Raw genomic sequence first — 14332 nt, 5'->3', positions numbered from 1 at the left:
AAGAGTGTGGTTCAATAATGTTGAAAACATCAAGTCCTTGTATGAACTGTATCTGCACCAATCCCATGGCGGCAGCAATTGCTTTTATTTTATTGTATGACTCCTGCCAAATACTATAGCAATAGTAGATTTCTTTTGGCTTTTCCACAAACATTTTATCGCAATTTTTAATTATTTTAGTTAAGAGTGTTGTTTTGCCCGACATTGAGGGCCCACGAAGTAACGATCTGAATGGTGTTTTTAATTGATACATGTTCCCTTCAACAGTTCACCTGGACAACTAACCGTAGACCCTAATTGTCTAATGACTAAATAATTTCCCTACTACTACTACTACTACTCTGTTCTTCAAGAATACGAATAAATAATAATATTTTCTTTTATTATATACATAGAAAAAAGTAACAATACATTGAAAAAAAAGCAAATTAAACATGAAAAAAATAAACTTTTAAATTTATTTATATAAAAAAAACAACATTTACATGGGCACACACAGAGAGAAAAAAACACTTTTTTTTGTTTATTTATAGAGAAAAAAAATACAATATTAAATTAGAGAGCACTTGAAAAAATATCACTTTTTTTGAATGAAATATTTACAAAAAAAAAATCTGCTCTAAGTAAAAAAGATAACTTTGATATTGTGGCGATGCGCCCCCGCGCTGGCGGTTGCTTCCCCCCCCCTGGGCCGCGAGGCCCCCCCCCCCCGCCGCGAGGCCCCCGCCCAAAGGTTCTTAGGAAATAATTTACAGGACTTTATTTAAACCGAGACTTTCCCTATGGGCAATAAATTCGGCCTGGTCTGAAGTTAAATAGGGACCAAGGGGGAGGGTAGTCACACCATCTTGAAAAACATAGATCATGTCAGTAATGGTACTCATGGCTATTTTTCTACATTTACAGTACAATTCACGTAGTTGTGGGATCGAATTGTTAACAATTTGGCTCGTGGACTAGCATTTTTAGTAATACAATTCCTATTAATGTTCATGTCGAAATTCTTGTCAACACAGCGCATGGGTACTCCTTTGCAACGTTTCTTGATTTCCTCGTCGTGTGTCTGTATAAAGTACACCTTCGGACCTACAAACATACCACGGGAAATCAAGTCGCTTCCTGTTTCTGATTTTAAAAATAAAATCTGATTTGGCGCCCAACGTTTTGACATCTCAGGGTAAAGACTACCATGCCAAATGTTGTAGTCCATCCGTGAACTGATAATTTCACCGTGCGCCAAATCATCAATTAGATTTGGTGTTTTTACTTTTAACAGTAGAGAATCCGTGTCACCGTAGCAGACCTCCACTTGCCCCTTTTCAGGCCGTTCTATCCTAGCCACATTGTATTAGAATTCCAACATGAGCTTTTTTGAGATCTCCAGGATAGCACTGCCTGCAGCAATATTTTTATTCAAGACAATGCGTCTTTTTTTCCTATTCAAAAGTACCATGTCCGGGCCAATAATTGTAAAGGAAGTATGATTGGGATCGGCAATAATTCGAGCACATTGTTCAGGATTGGTCACTACGTCACAACGATTCCTATTGCGAACACTCTCGCACATATTGCCGAAAGCCGAATTCAAAATGAGTTTTCTTTTTCGGCTTTCGTCTGTGCTTCAGAACATTTGCTGACAAACGTGTCAACAAATGTTTTCAAATAGGTTTTTTGCCTAAACTGAAGTGCTCGGTGAACCTTTGTGACGTTGAAACCATTGTTACACAACCATTTTAAAGCTACATGATGTACAACTATGTTTTTTTTCGGCAGAAGGTCAGCAATAAGTTTTTGTTTTGAAGGTGTCCAATGCAATCCGTCCACCTCGACTAAACGCCTATTGCGAGGACTCGAAGAGTCCTTAGTGACAGGTCTACAGGTCTATTGATGCAAGGAAAAACAAAATCCTTTACTGAATCGTGAAACTCGACTGGTGTCTCTCCATCCATTTCAAAAACCATCCAACCGGCCCATTCTCCTCAACACTGTTAATGTTGGGGAAATGGGTAGATTGAGGGTCATTGAGCCATTTATAGTCACCGCAAGGTAGTGCATAATGGGACATGGCCGAGGGGTAGAGAAAATTCATATCAAGGAAAACTGCATTCGGTTTTTTCCCCGTATTCTCCTCTGTTGGATCAGTTTTCAAGATACGGTCCCCGTGCCCCTACCCCCCCCCCCGCATTGATCTTTCTACGAACAAGAGCTGGTCAGTGTCAGAAATTAGCCTGTTTTGTCCCCCACCAATTTTCAGGATGAGGTTCATCACTAGATGATGTGATGAAAAATAATAGCCCAAATCGAGATTAAACTCATCATAGATTTTATCCGTATTTTTACACATAATGTCTAACAGGGTTAACACGTCACTCGACAAATACAGCTTGCAGTAGTCATACCCATTTTTACACCCTCCCTCTGCCAAAACGTTTTTAGCAAAACTGTATTCCTCGGGGATGCAAGTGGGATCGTGTAGGCTATCATAACATAATTAAATAGTATGAACATATTCCTTGACGAATCTCGAAAAGAAACAATAAAGGTCATAAGTATGTATTCCCTGGACCGCCAACAAGTAATACAAGCCATTTGGAAATTGTTGCTTGAGAAGGGGGAAAGCATTGCAGCCGTCATTGTTTTTCTGCACCTGAATTAATTCGCTCAATGATTTAGGGAAAAAACTGTAGGAATCTAAAAAGCGAATTTTATTCGTATACTCAACGTCGGATTCAACAAAGTTCCACATAAATTCCAAAACAAGCAACTTTTCCGATGATTTAGGTATGATTTTGTACGTAAAGCTGTCTATCACCCATGCATCATCTATTGTTCTATTTCTTTGGAGATGAGCCAATGCAGGTAGAAACTACTTTAGATCATAGTTAGAGTTATGTATAAAAACCGGAAGAAAAAGTTGCTGTTTAATTTTTAAATTACATGAATTGTGGGCCCACCCTCGAAAGTTACTTTTTCCCGTTGAATTAGGGTCAATAAGGTGGTCATGGTCCTGGACCGTGTCTTTTGGGGCAAGGGCCCTTATATATACCCAAAAAATTTTCCTCTTTTCCAATGCTAGTTACTTTTTATCTGACAATGTCATAAGGTAGTTGGTATGATGTAATCCTGAAATTGGTTTGTTTGCTGTTTTTATTAAATAAATCAATAACTTTTCCATGCTTCCCTTCTCATCCATAGTAAAAAAAACTCTTCCAATTTCATTTTATTGTTGGAGTCGCGACGAGCATGCGCATAGGAACACGCAACTAGTTTATGTTCCTTGACTATATTTTGCATTAATGGAGCCGATACCTCATCCGGTCTCGTTTCAAAGCACGAAAACTGTTTATCAAATTTTAGCAGAGACTTTTGGAAATTTTTAAATTGCAAAGTGTCTTTGCTTTCTGCCGGAATGTCTATTCTTTGATTCCCATGAATTTTGCAAGGTTTCATGTGGTCTGAGGACTTCCGCTCAGATGTGAATGAGGAAAGGCACACGGGGCAATAGAAACTTTCCCATTTGTTCAAACCTTGAGATAGGAGTCGACTTATCGCCGTAACCGGAAAAAAATGGCCATAGGAATTTATATCTTTTGGAGGTTCATAAATTACCCATACAAAATTTTGAAAATTATCCTCCATCGATGTCCTCACTGAATACAAAACTACTTTTTTATTCGGCTTTTTTCCCCCATTTACGAATTCAGTTACTTACTGGAGAACACCCCCCCCCCCCCCAAGATTTTCATTTGCTTTCTCGAATATGCTTATTTCTTTCAAGGACACCGGATATTTTCCCTCTAAACAATCAAAATTTACCTTAGGGAAAGTTTTTCCACCGTTACGAACAAGTTCGTCGAGATTATTCATTGACGACTCATTATATAATGTCTTATGGGCTGCCACTAAAAATGCGTATTTAAAACATTGCAGCCCCGTGTCAAAATAGAAACCCTGACCCCTTCGGTAGCCGACAAATCTAGGTAGCATTTAATTTTTAGATTACCCGCCCCCCTTAAATAAAGTTTTTTTTTAAATATACTGAGATTCAGGTCCATGTGTTCATTGTATAAAATTGTGGACCCACTACCCCTCTCATTAAATGTATCCAAAGTTGAAATTAGTTTATTCACCCATTTGGAAAAGTTGTCTTCAAATTCGTTTAGACCTGGGTAAAAAGTCTGGTTGCCTGTCGAAAAATGAAAATAAAAAACATCCCCAGGTGTCCCCTTTTGTAAGTAAACTTTTTGGTTAACCGATGCTTTAATTCCCCCTCGACCCCCCCATTTCTGGATCTGAATCTCAATTTTTGCTCCAATTCTGTCGATATAGCTATGGAGAACTTTCACGGGATCATTTAAAATAATGGCCGTGTTTTCCTTGGGAGCTAAAATCTACCCAGTATGTTTGCAAATGACTTAGAGCAGACTCTAACAAATAAAATTCAGGCAATTCCGGGGACATAGCACTATTTTCATGTCCTGACCCTGTTTGTTCAGGACTCAATACACTAATAGTAAAGTTGCTGTTAAAAATGTCCCCGGAAGAATTAGCCCCAACAATTTGCATAAGACTGTCCATTTCTTCAGCTGTAAATTGAAAATCCAGGGGGATATCAAATAACGTACCTTCACTAACATCTGGCGAGAGGGGACAATTACCCATGATACTTTGAAGTCCCGGACCAGGGAAGGCAGAAGTTTTCACAGCTTCCCCCTGAAACTAGAAAATGAATGGATTAAGTGTTTTTTTCGACGAAAGTTTTATTACAATTATAACACACTTTTCTTTTTTCTTTTTTTAACTAAAAAGTTACCCCCCTCCCCCTGGGAGGACCCTTGGGAACCGAAAGCTTCCGTCGAGGTAGGAGGATTGATGCCTTTTCAAGTTGGGATATCTGAATTCAGAACAGTGTTCAAATGGAGCAGGCTCAAATTCTTTCTCAAATGAATCTTTCAATGAAAATAAGTGCTTGAAATGAGTTCGCCCAAAATATCGTTTATTCACCTCATTGTGAAAGACATAATTGGAGCTTTTTCGTATGTTAATATACTTTATCAGAAATTGACATCCTGTTACAAGAACTTCACTTAAAATTCAAATAATACTTATCAAGTGGATCCTGTTACAAGAACCCCACTTAAAATTCAAATAATACTTATCAAGTGGATCCTGTTACAAGAATCCCACTTAAAATTCAAATAATACTTCTCGAGTGGACTAAAAAATCCAGGTATACTGATGGGACATTTTTGATAAGAGCCCGGATATGTGCGAAAGCTTAGCACAATAATACCAGTTTAAGAGTGGTTGCCAACTGTAAAATAACGAATCGTTTTTTTTTTTTTTTTTATATATATATAGTTAGTTTGTTTAAAAGAATAATTGGATTTTTTCATAAGAAAATCATCTTGGCTAAAATAGAAGTTACAAGGTAAGGTTTTTTTTTTTTAGAAATGCATGATAGGCTATTTCAGTGTTATAAGCATTCCTTTATATACTGCTAATTTTGGTTAATGAAAGAAAATGAAATAGGATTATTATTATTATTATAGAAACAAATTTTAAGTTTTACTCATCAAAATTATGCGCTTGAGAAAATTTACCTTATTTTTGAAAAAAAAAATACGGAAAAGAAAACAAATATATATAAACTTACAAGTTCTGGCTGCACTTGTACATCAGAAGTCCCTGGCATGGCGTGAAGAGGAGTGTTCCCACCATCTTGATCAGATGAGGCTGACTTGAATTTCTTGCTAGGTTGCATAGAGTCCCGGCCGGTCTGATTAACTAACATATCTGATTAATGTTGAACTCGCAATTTGCATTGATGCAGTATCGATGTCGCTAGCTTGTATAGCAGAGTTCTCCACCCTTGTGGCCCACTGTCTTTTCGGTTTTTGACCGGACTGCATTGGGACTGACACTGACCGGGCGGCCTCGTCATCTCGCGCTTTCTTTGATGGAGGAGGGATACATTCTTCGCTATTTGCGGTACCCATAACTCTTTTTACAGCTGGAGGGGCAGCAAATTCTTCATAATTCGCCTTAAAAAAGAAGAGAAAAAATTAGTATTAAAATAATTTCCCCCCTTTTTTTACAGAAAGAAAATTATTATCATCATCCGTATAATTCTGTTTAGAAAATCATTTATCTCATTTCAGTAGAGCAAAAAACGTAAAAATTTCGTTAGAAATATATTAGGCTTAGAAATCAAACGTGTTTTTTTTATTAGACAATCAGTAGTCTATAGCTATAGGATAGGAATCATTGTTTCTATTTTTACCATTTAGAAAAAATATTAAATGTTCCAGTTTATAGGCTTTAAATTAGATCGTTAACCCAGCGGCCTATAGACCTAAATTGGCAAACATAGGTTAAAATGCTATCTATAGTTAGCTAGCTCAATTCTTACTTATTCAAAATATTAACAGAGGGGGCATAAGATCTTCAATTCCATAGTATCGAAACACAAAAAAAAGTCGACAATTATATGCAAAGCTTTTAAAAGCTATATACCTAAATTACGAAATACTTAAAATCACAGAAAAAAAAGGATGACCAAACTTTGGTATTGGAACGAAATTTGAACTTAATTATAAAGAGCAAGATATAGAGGAGGGACGTATCCTTTCATATAGACCAAAACTAATATTCAAATTCTACTCAAATTTTTCACATACATTGAATCAGAATCCGATCTATCATGCCTCTATTTTTTTAATATCAAAATAATTTCCCCCCTTTTTTTTTATAGAAGAAAAATTTTATCTGCACAAAGAACCCCCTTTAACCATACGGTCTCGAGTAACAGAGTCTCTCTGAAACTCCGTAATGCTCTTTTAAAAGACGCAAGAATTACATACTTAACGCCAAAATATTATTTTTAAAAAATGCCAAGTAAAGAAAACTTTGTTTGAATTGGTCCATTGCCCTCTTCCCAGTCATATATTTTTAAAAAATTCTCACGTACATACGAATATCATGGTACTAAACCCTCAAAATTTGAAATAAAAAAAATGACAAAATTTAATTAGCTAGCTCAATTCTTACTTATTCAAAATATTAACAGGGGGGTATAGGATCTTCAATTCCATAGTATCGAAACACAAAAAAAAGTCGACAATTATATGCAAAGCTTTTAAAAGTTATATACCTAAATTACGAAATACTTAAAATCACAGAAAAAAGGAAGACCAACCTTTGGGATTTGAACGAAATTCGAATTTTAGTGTAAAGAGCAAGATATTCAGGAGGGAGGCGACTTTTCATATCTGCCGAAACTAATATGTAAATTCTATTTTAATTTTCCATATACAATGAACCAAAATCAAAGTGAACATGCCTCTCTTTTTTTAATATTTACTAAAATTGAAATACATGGATCATTTAATATTTAATAATGAAGGAAGCTTTTTAAAAGAGGTAACTACACAGTGTAAGGAAAGAATTTCTTCCTTAACTTAATACCGGACAATTTTTTTTATTATAATAATGAAAAAATTTTACTTACCAGAATTTGCGTAGAATTTTCCATTTCTAAGTAAATGTTCACAAAAAACTTCAGTAGTGTTAAGTTGAATAAACTATTCCAACTGATGAAAAAACTAATTTGAAACCTGAATATATACAAAAAATAATTGCATAACAGCGAAACAAGACGTGCTGGTTTTGGTTTATCACTAAAAAAAGACATGTATATACCTTGAACTAGAAATTACGTAAATTTTTTGGCAAAGGTGTAATGCCCTGTAGAATAGGACTACTAGAATACCTACTAGAAAAACCTGTTTGGTACATAGGAGTACCAGAAGTATAATGTTCTAGTCTACTAATAGTAATCGACACTTTTAAAAACGGAATTTTGATGTCAATAAATGTATCAAAAGAATGGGCTAATAATGCTGATTCTAAATATATAAATTTTATTAACTTTAGTATTACTCATCAAAGGCTACGAACCTGAGAAAATTTACCTGATTTTTGAAAGAGGGGGGAAACATCCCCCACAAGTGAAAGAATTTTAATGAAAATCGCACTGTCAGATTCAGCGTATCAGAAAACCCTATTGCATACGTTTCAAGCTCATATCTGCAAAAATCTGCAACTTTGTATTTTTTGCTAGAAGAAAAATATACGAATATAGAAGTTTGTTACGTAAGTTAATTTGTAAATTACATCAGAACCAAATTTAGAGACAGCCATTTAGCAAAAGAAAAGTAAAATTTTTATGCAAATTTTGTTTACTTATTCAATCACGGTTAGCCAAAATAAAAGCTGTATTAACTAAAAAACGATCAGAAATTAAATAAAAAAAAACAAGTTTTTTAAACTGAAAGTAAGGAGCGACATTAAAACTTAAAACGAACAGAAATTATTCCGTATATGAAAGGGGCTGTCCCCTCCTCAACGCATGGCTCTACGCTAAAGTTTGACTCTGTCTCACAACTTTATTTTTTAAAACAATAAAAAACTTTAGAGTAAAGAGCGAGGCGTTGAGGAGGGGACAGCCCATTTCATATACGGAATAATTTCTGTTCGTTTTAAGCTTTAATGTCGCTCATTACTTTCAGTCTAAAAAACTTGTTTTTTTTATTTAATTACTTTACTAAGACTGTGACTATTTGCAACTTTCATAAGTATTGGCCGTGATTACTTCTTACTATAACTTCTTGTGACTGGGTGTACCTTAGCCCCCGAATAATTACAAATGACACGATTTTTGAGTCCGACAACAAAAGACTGTAATTGCGGTGACTTTCTGGAGCGACTGTAAACAGACTCTTACTATAGGTACGAATGGGACTGGACTTTTAAACTATTGAAACTTTGGCTATTAAAGCTAATTCTATTGATCTAAAAAAAAATAAGTTAAAATTTTCCTTCAGATCAAAGTGATACAGTGCATCAAGGTCGACAAATACTCTTATCTGCAATAGCACAAGAATACATACATTTATTAATCCATATAGAAAAATTGTTATTCAGGGGATGCTGACTTTAATCCGAAGATATTATATTTGTATCTTTTTTCGGAAAGCTGCATTTGCAATATTTAATAGAAAAAAATTAATGCAACATTTATGTCAACTTAAAACGATCAAGAATTGCTAAAGGCAAGAGTTTGGCTACTGCCCCCTCCCATAACCATAAATATCTAATAACATCACTTGTAACATGCTAAAGATTAATTGTATTTAATACATGTTCTTTTATATTTACAATATCGAAAAATAAAAATAAAATGTACAGTGAAGTAAATCTTTAATTTTTTAGTTTGCTTTGTTTATTTAAATATATATCAAAGATTTTTTTTATATGTTCATATTCTTATTTATTAATATGGTAATTTGGTTTTCATTTGCCTTCGAAATCTCAAAAACAAAAGCAGGCAATTCTAGATTCATAGAAAAAAACAAAAAAAAAATCAAACAAACTGCAAGTAAGGAGTGACTCGGCTCAATAGTAACCGAAACTCTGAAAAATGGAGTTTTAACATCAATAGACGCATCAAAAGAATCAGCTTATTATGTTGATTCCTAAGATACAAGATTCATCAAGTTTGGTGTTACCTATCAGAAGTAACGAGCATAAGAAAATGTGCCTGATTTTTGAAGTAAGGAGAAAACAACCCTCAAAATTCAAGTACTGGCAATGATAGACAAACTACCGAGTTAAGTACCCCATAGAACTCTGGTTATATGTTTCAATGTCCTTAAGTTTAAAATGCGTAATGTTGCTCTTTTTTCACAACCACAGATCCCGGATGTGTGTCTGCAGAAGTTGACAGGGGGGGGGGTGCAATATAATTTGAATTCCATGGAGTGGTTTCACTTGAGGGGGCTGGCCATATTTCACAAAGGGTGAGCCAGATTTACAGGCATTATTTGAAAAACGAACAGAAATTTTTCCATATATGAAGGGTTGTCCCTTCCTCAATAACTTGCTCTTTACGCTAAAGTTTGTCTGTTTGTCCCTATTTTTTTAAGTGTATATTTAAAATACGAATACTTTTAATTATAATTAGTAGCTTTTTTTAAAAGGGCTAAAAACCTTAGCGTAAAAAGCACGGCACTGTGTTGGGAACAATCCATCGTATATAAAATAAATCGTCCGAAATTGACTGGCAATTTTTTTTTAGATGTTAATGTGCTTTGAGCTAAATTTGAACCTACGTTAGTTGAAAAACGTATCGGAATAAGTTTCTTTAACTAAAAGTAAGGAGCGAAATTATAACTTAAAACGAACATAGACTATTCCGTATATGAAAGGGGCTGTCCCCTCCTCAACGCATTACTCTTTACACTAAAGTTTTTATTGTTTTAAAATTAGAGTTGTGACAAAGAGTCAAACTTTAGTGTAAAGAGCCAGGCGTTTTGGAGGGGAGACTCCCTTTCATGTAAGGAAAAATTTCTGTTAGTTTTAGGATTTAAGTAGTATCTTAGGTGCTGATCCGGCCAGTACAAGAAACGGTACAAGATAATAGTATATACAATATGGAACGGTACATGAAATGGGACAAGAAAACCCACGCCTGAGACACTACACTTAGACATGGACATTTTAAAAAGCTGGCACGGTTTTTGTTATTGATAAGAATTGCACAAGAGTAGACATTTTAAAAAGCGATCTTTAGCTATAGAGCGGGCACGCATGTTATTTGGAAGATTGCCTTAACTCGAGAGTAGTTTGTTATTAAAAAATTGGACGCTACAAACAGAAATGTTTGATTGACTTTTGCAAAAAAAGGGGTAAGGGATTTGCGGATTGGAGTGTAACTCGACAGTAGTTTGTTATTAAAAAATTGGACGCTACAATAAGAATTGTTTGATTGACATTTGCAAAAAAGAGGTAAGGGATTTGCGAATTGAAGGTTATCAGTTAAGATAGCCCCTTGCCATGGAATATAGCAATCTAAGTGATCATTGGCTGGTCCAGTGCATGTGTAATTGAACCAGCATATCTGATGATGGAAGGCTGAAAAAAAATATGACTTGACCTAGCTTTAATTCTTCGATGTGTACTGTATAATACGCAAGTGGTGTTTGAGCAGTGTTGTCAATTTAAAATAGAGTTTAACGTTATCGATTACTAAAATTTGTACATGTGTGTACATGTGTGTACATGAGCTTTTTCTGAAAGACTTTAGACTACTGTAAGGCTCCCCGCGATCAGAAATTAAATTATAAAAAAGTTTCTTCAACTGAAAGTAAGGAGCAACATCAAAACTTAAACGGGCAGAAATAGAGGCTGTTTCCAAAGATTTAGGATTCATTAACTATAGTGTTGCCAGTCAAAAGCTATGAGCTTGAGAAAATTGCCTGATTATCGAAAAATGGGAAAACACCCTCCAAAAGTCGACAGGAATGAAACTGTCTTGAGGGGGGAATTTTCCATGGAAGAGGGGAAGGGTATTTTTACGTGAAAACAACTTCAACCGTGGCCCGCACCCCGCGATCAGAAATTAAATTATAAAAAAGTTTCTTCAACTGAAAGTAAGGAGCAGTATCATCAAAAGCTATGAGCTTGAGAAAATTATCTGATTATCGAAAAATAGGGAAACACCCTCCAAAAGTCGACAGGAATGGAATTGTCTTGAGGGGGGAATTTTCCATTGAAGAGGGGAAGGGTGTTTTTACATGAAAACAACTTCAACCGTACCCAGCTCCCCGCGATTAGAACTTAAATTATAAAAAAGTTTCTTCAACTGAAAGTAAGGAGCAATATCTAAACTTAAACGGGCAGAAATAGAGGCTGTTTCCATAGATATAGGATTCGTTAACTTTAGTGTTACCAATCAAAAGCTATGAGCTTGAGAAAATTGCCTGTTTATCGGAAAATGGGGAAACACCCTCCAAAAGTCAACAGGAATGGAATTGTCTTGAGGGGGAATTTTCCATGGAAAAGGGAAAGGGTATTTTTACGTGAAAACAACTTCAACCGTGCTCCGCTCCCCGCGATCAGAAATTAAATGGTAAAAAAGTTTCTTCAACTGAAAGTAAGGAGCACCATCAAAACTTAAACGGGCAGAAATAGAGGCTGTTTCCAAAGATTTAGGATTCATTATAAAAAATTTTAACAAGAAATCTCTGAATAAAATATTTTTGGAGGGATGGGAGCGGGGTGTCTTAGAGTACTTACAGTGCTGTACTGTGGGCCGAGTTGCTAGCGAAAAACCCGAAATAAAAAAATAAAAAAAAATTTGAAATAACTTGAAATAAAAAAAATTTATAAGAAATGGCTGAAAAGTGTTTTGGGGGAGATGGGTATTAGTCTCTCATAGGCGTGTGTTGTCTGAAACCTATAAAAATAAACTAATTCCGTAAAATCTGAGCTAATAAGGGTTTTGACCGTAAACTCTAGTTTTTTTTGCAAGAAAACTAAGGAAAATTCAATTCACTGGTTCTTGAGTGACACTGAAGTATTTTTTTAGTTTAATACATAAAACTATATCGTTCGAATATGAAATAGTAGTTCAATTTTTTTTTTCATATGAAAAAACTTTTTTTTAACACCTAGAAGTTTATAAACTTTATTTATTATTTTGTTTTTGTACATATCTTAAAATGTCAAAATATGCTTACTGTTCTAACAATTATTCTCTATGATTGGGTCAGAGAAACAATGGGGCTTTCTCACTGGTATTCTATGACCGGTTATCGACACTACCTAGTCTACTGCATGTATTAAATCAGTATTTTTTACGCAGTGGAACGAAAAACACATAAGTCATAGCTTAAAAAAAAGTGAAGATGGAGCATTTTAATAGTGTGTTCACATAACAAGGTTATTGTAGCATTGAATGCTGACAAGGAGAAGTATTTAAACTCTGAAACAATTACAAGTGGTAGCACTATTGGAAATGTATGCATGCATTGTCATGACAGTAAGGAATTAAATTACTTTGGAATAGCGAAAAAATTCAACTGTTATGATGGTGGTTATGTGACAGTGAGATCTCCAGAGATGATTGCACTCAAAGAGAATACTAACATAAAAATAATTCATGATGATAGAAGTCAACTCCTTGCTACTGCTGCAGGTAGCACATTACCTACGGATTCACCCAATCATCAGCTTTTGGGTATTAGCATTCAACGGAAGGCTAATAAAAGAAAGGCCTACTCTGCTACTAATATTGTAAACCATATCTTGTTTACGTGCTAAAACTGTTACCTGTGTAAAAATAATATCTTAATAGACAGTGAAATTGTCATAAAAATAAAAATGGTATTGTCAGAAAATATCACTACGGAATATAAAGATGAAACGATGAAAAAAAAGCACCAGCAAACGTTACTGGCATTGATCCAAACAGTCAATGAATCAAATAATACCAAAGACGAAAAGCATATTGAGCCTGTTCATGAGACACCAGTAAAAATTGTGTATGATTCAAAATGGAATAATGATTATTCTACTGCTTACGAACTAAGAGAAGACAATAACTACAATATCAAGAGAGAACATGGCGAACTATTTTATGGAACAAACTCAAAATGTCCAAAGTTAATCATTGATATTAATAATGTATCATAATATATTTTTATATTAATATTCTACATAGCATTATTTCATTAAAAATATTACATTGTTATACGTTCATTATTTTTTAGAGTAAGCTCGCATATCAAGGTTTAGAATGTCCATTAAAACATCGGAGATGTAAGGAAAGGAATTTGCGTACATCTATTGTCAGACACACTATTTTCGTAAAATCTGAGCTATTAAGGGTTTTTGACCGTAAACTCTAGTTTTTTGCAAGAAAATTATGGGAAATACAATTTTCTGATTCAAATAAGAAACTTAAGTCTTTTTTTGGATCGAAAAATAAAACTATTTCCGTAAAATCTGAGCTAATAAGGGTTTTTGACCGTAAACTCTAGTTTCTTGTAAGAAAATTATGGAAAATACAATTCTCTAGTTCCAATGTGAAACTTAAGTCCAGTTTTGGATACTCATAATGATGAGGACTGATGGTTCTAATTCAATTTTTTTTTTAACTTCGAAATTATTCAACTTTATTTATTTTTTATCTTTTTTTGTACGTATCTTAAAATGACAAAATATCTTTCTTGAATTCACCTCTTGGATACACAATACTTAAATTAAAAAAAAAATTGTAATTTCCAGACTTCATTTGCATGCAAAAGATACCGAGAGTTCTATGACTCCCCCCCCGCACTGAATTCTAAGGGTTTTATGACTCCTCCCCACAATGAATTCAGATGGTTTTAGGAGTCATCCCCCTAGCCATAACTCCATTCAACTTTGAGCGAAGCTATAAAAGTTTGATGATGTATTTCTCTTCTTAACAACTACATTAATAGCTTCC

Source organism: Artemia sp. Qi Xiang Cuo, chromosome 13 (assembly GCF_049724085.1).
Source record: "Artemia sp. Qi Xiang Cuo chromosome 13, ASM4972408v1, whole genome shotgun sequence".
Classification (NCBI taxonomy): Eukaryota; Metazoa; Arthropoda; class Branchiopoda; order Anostraca; family Artemiidae; genus Artemia; species Artemia sp. Qi Xiang Cuo.
The sequence above is the reverse complement of the archived record's forward strand: the minus strand, read 5'-3'. Positions refer to the sequence as shown.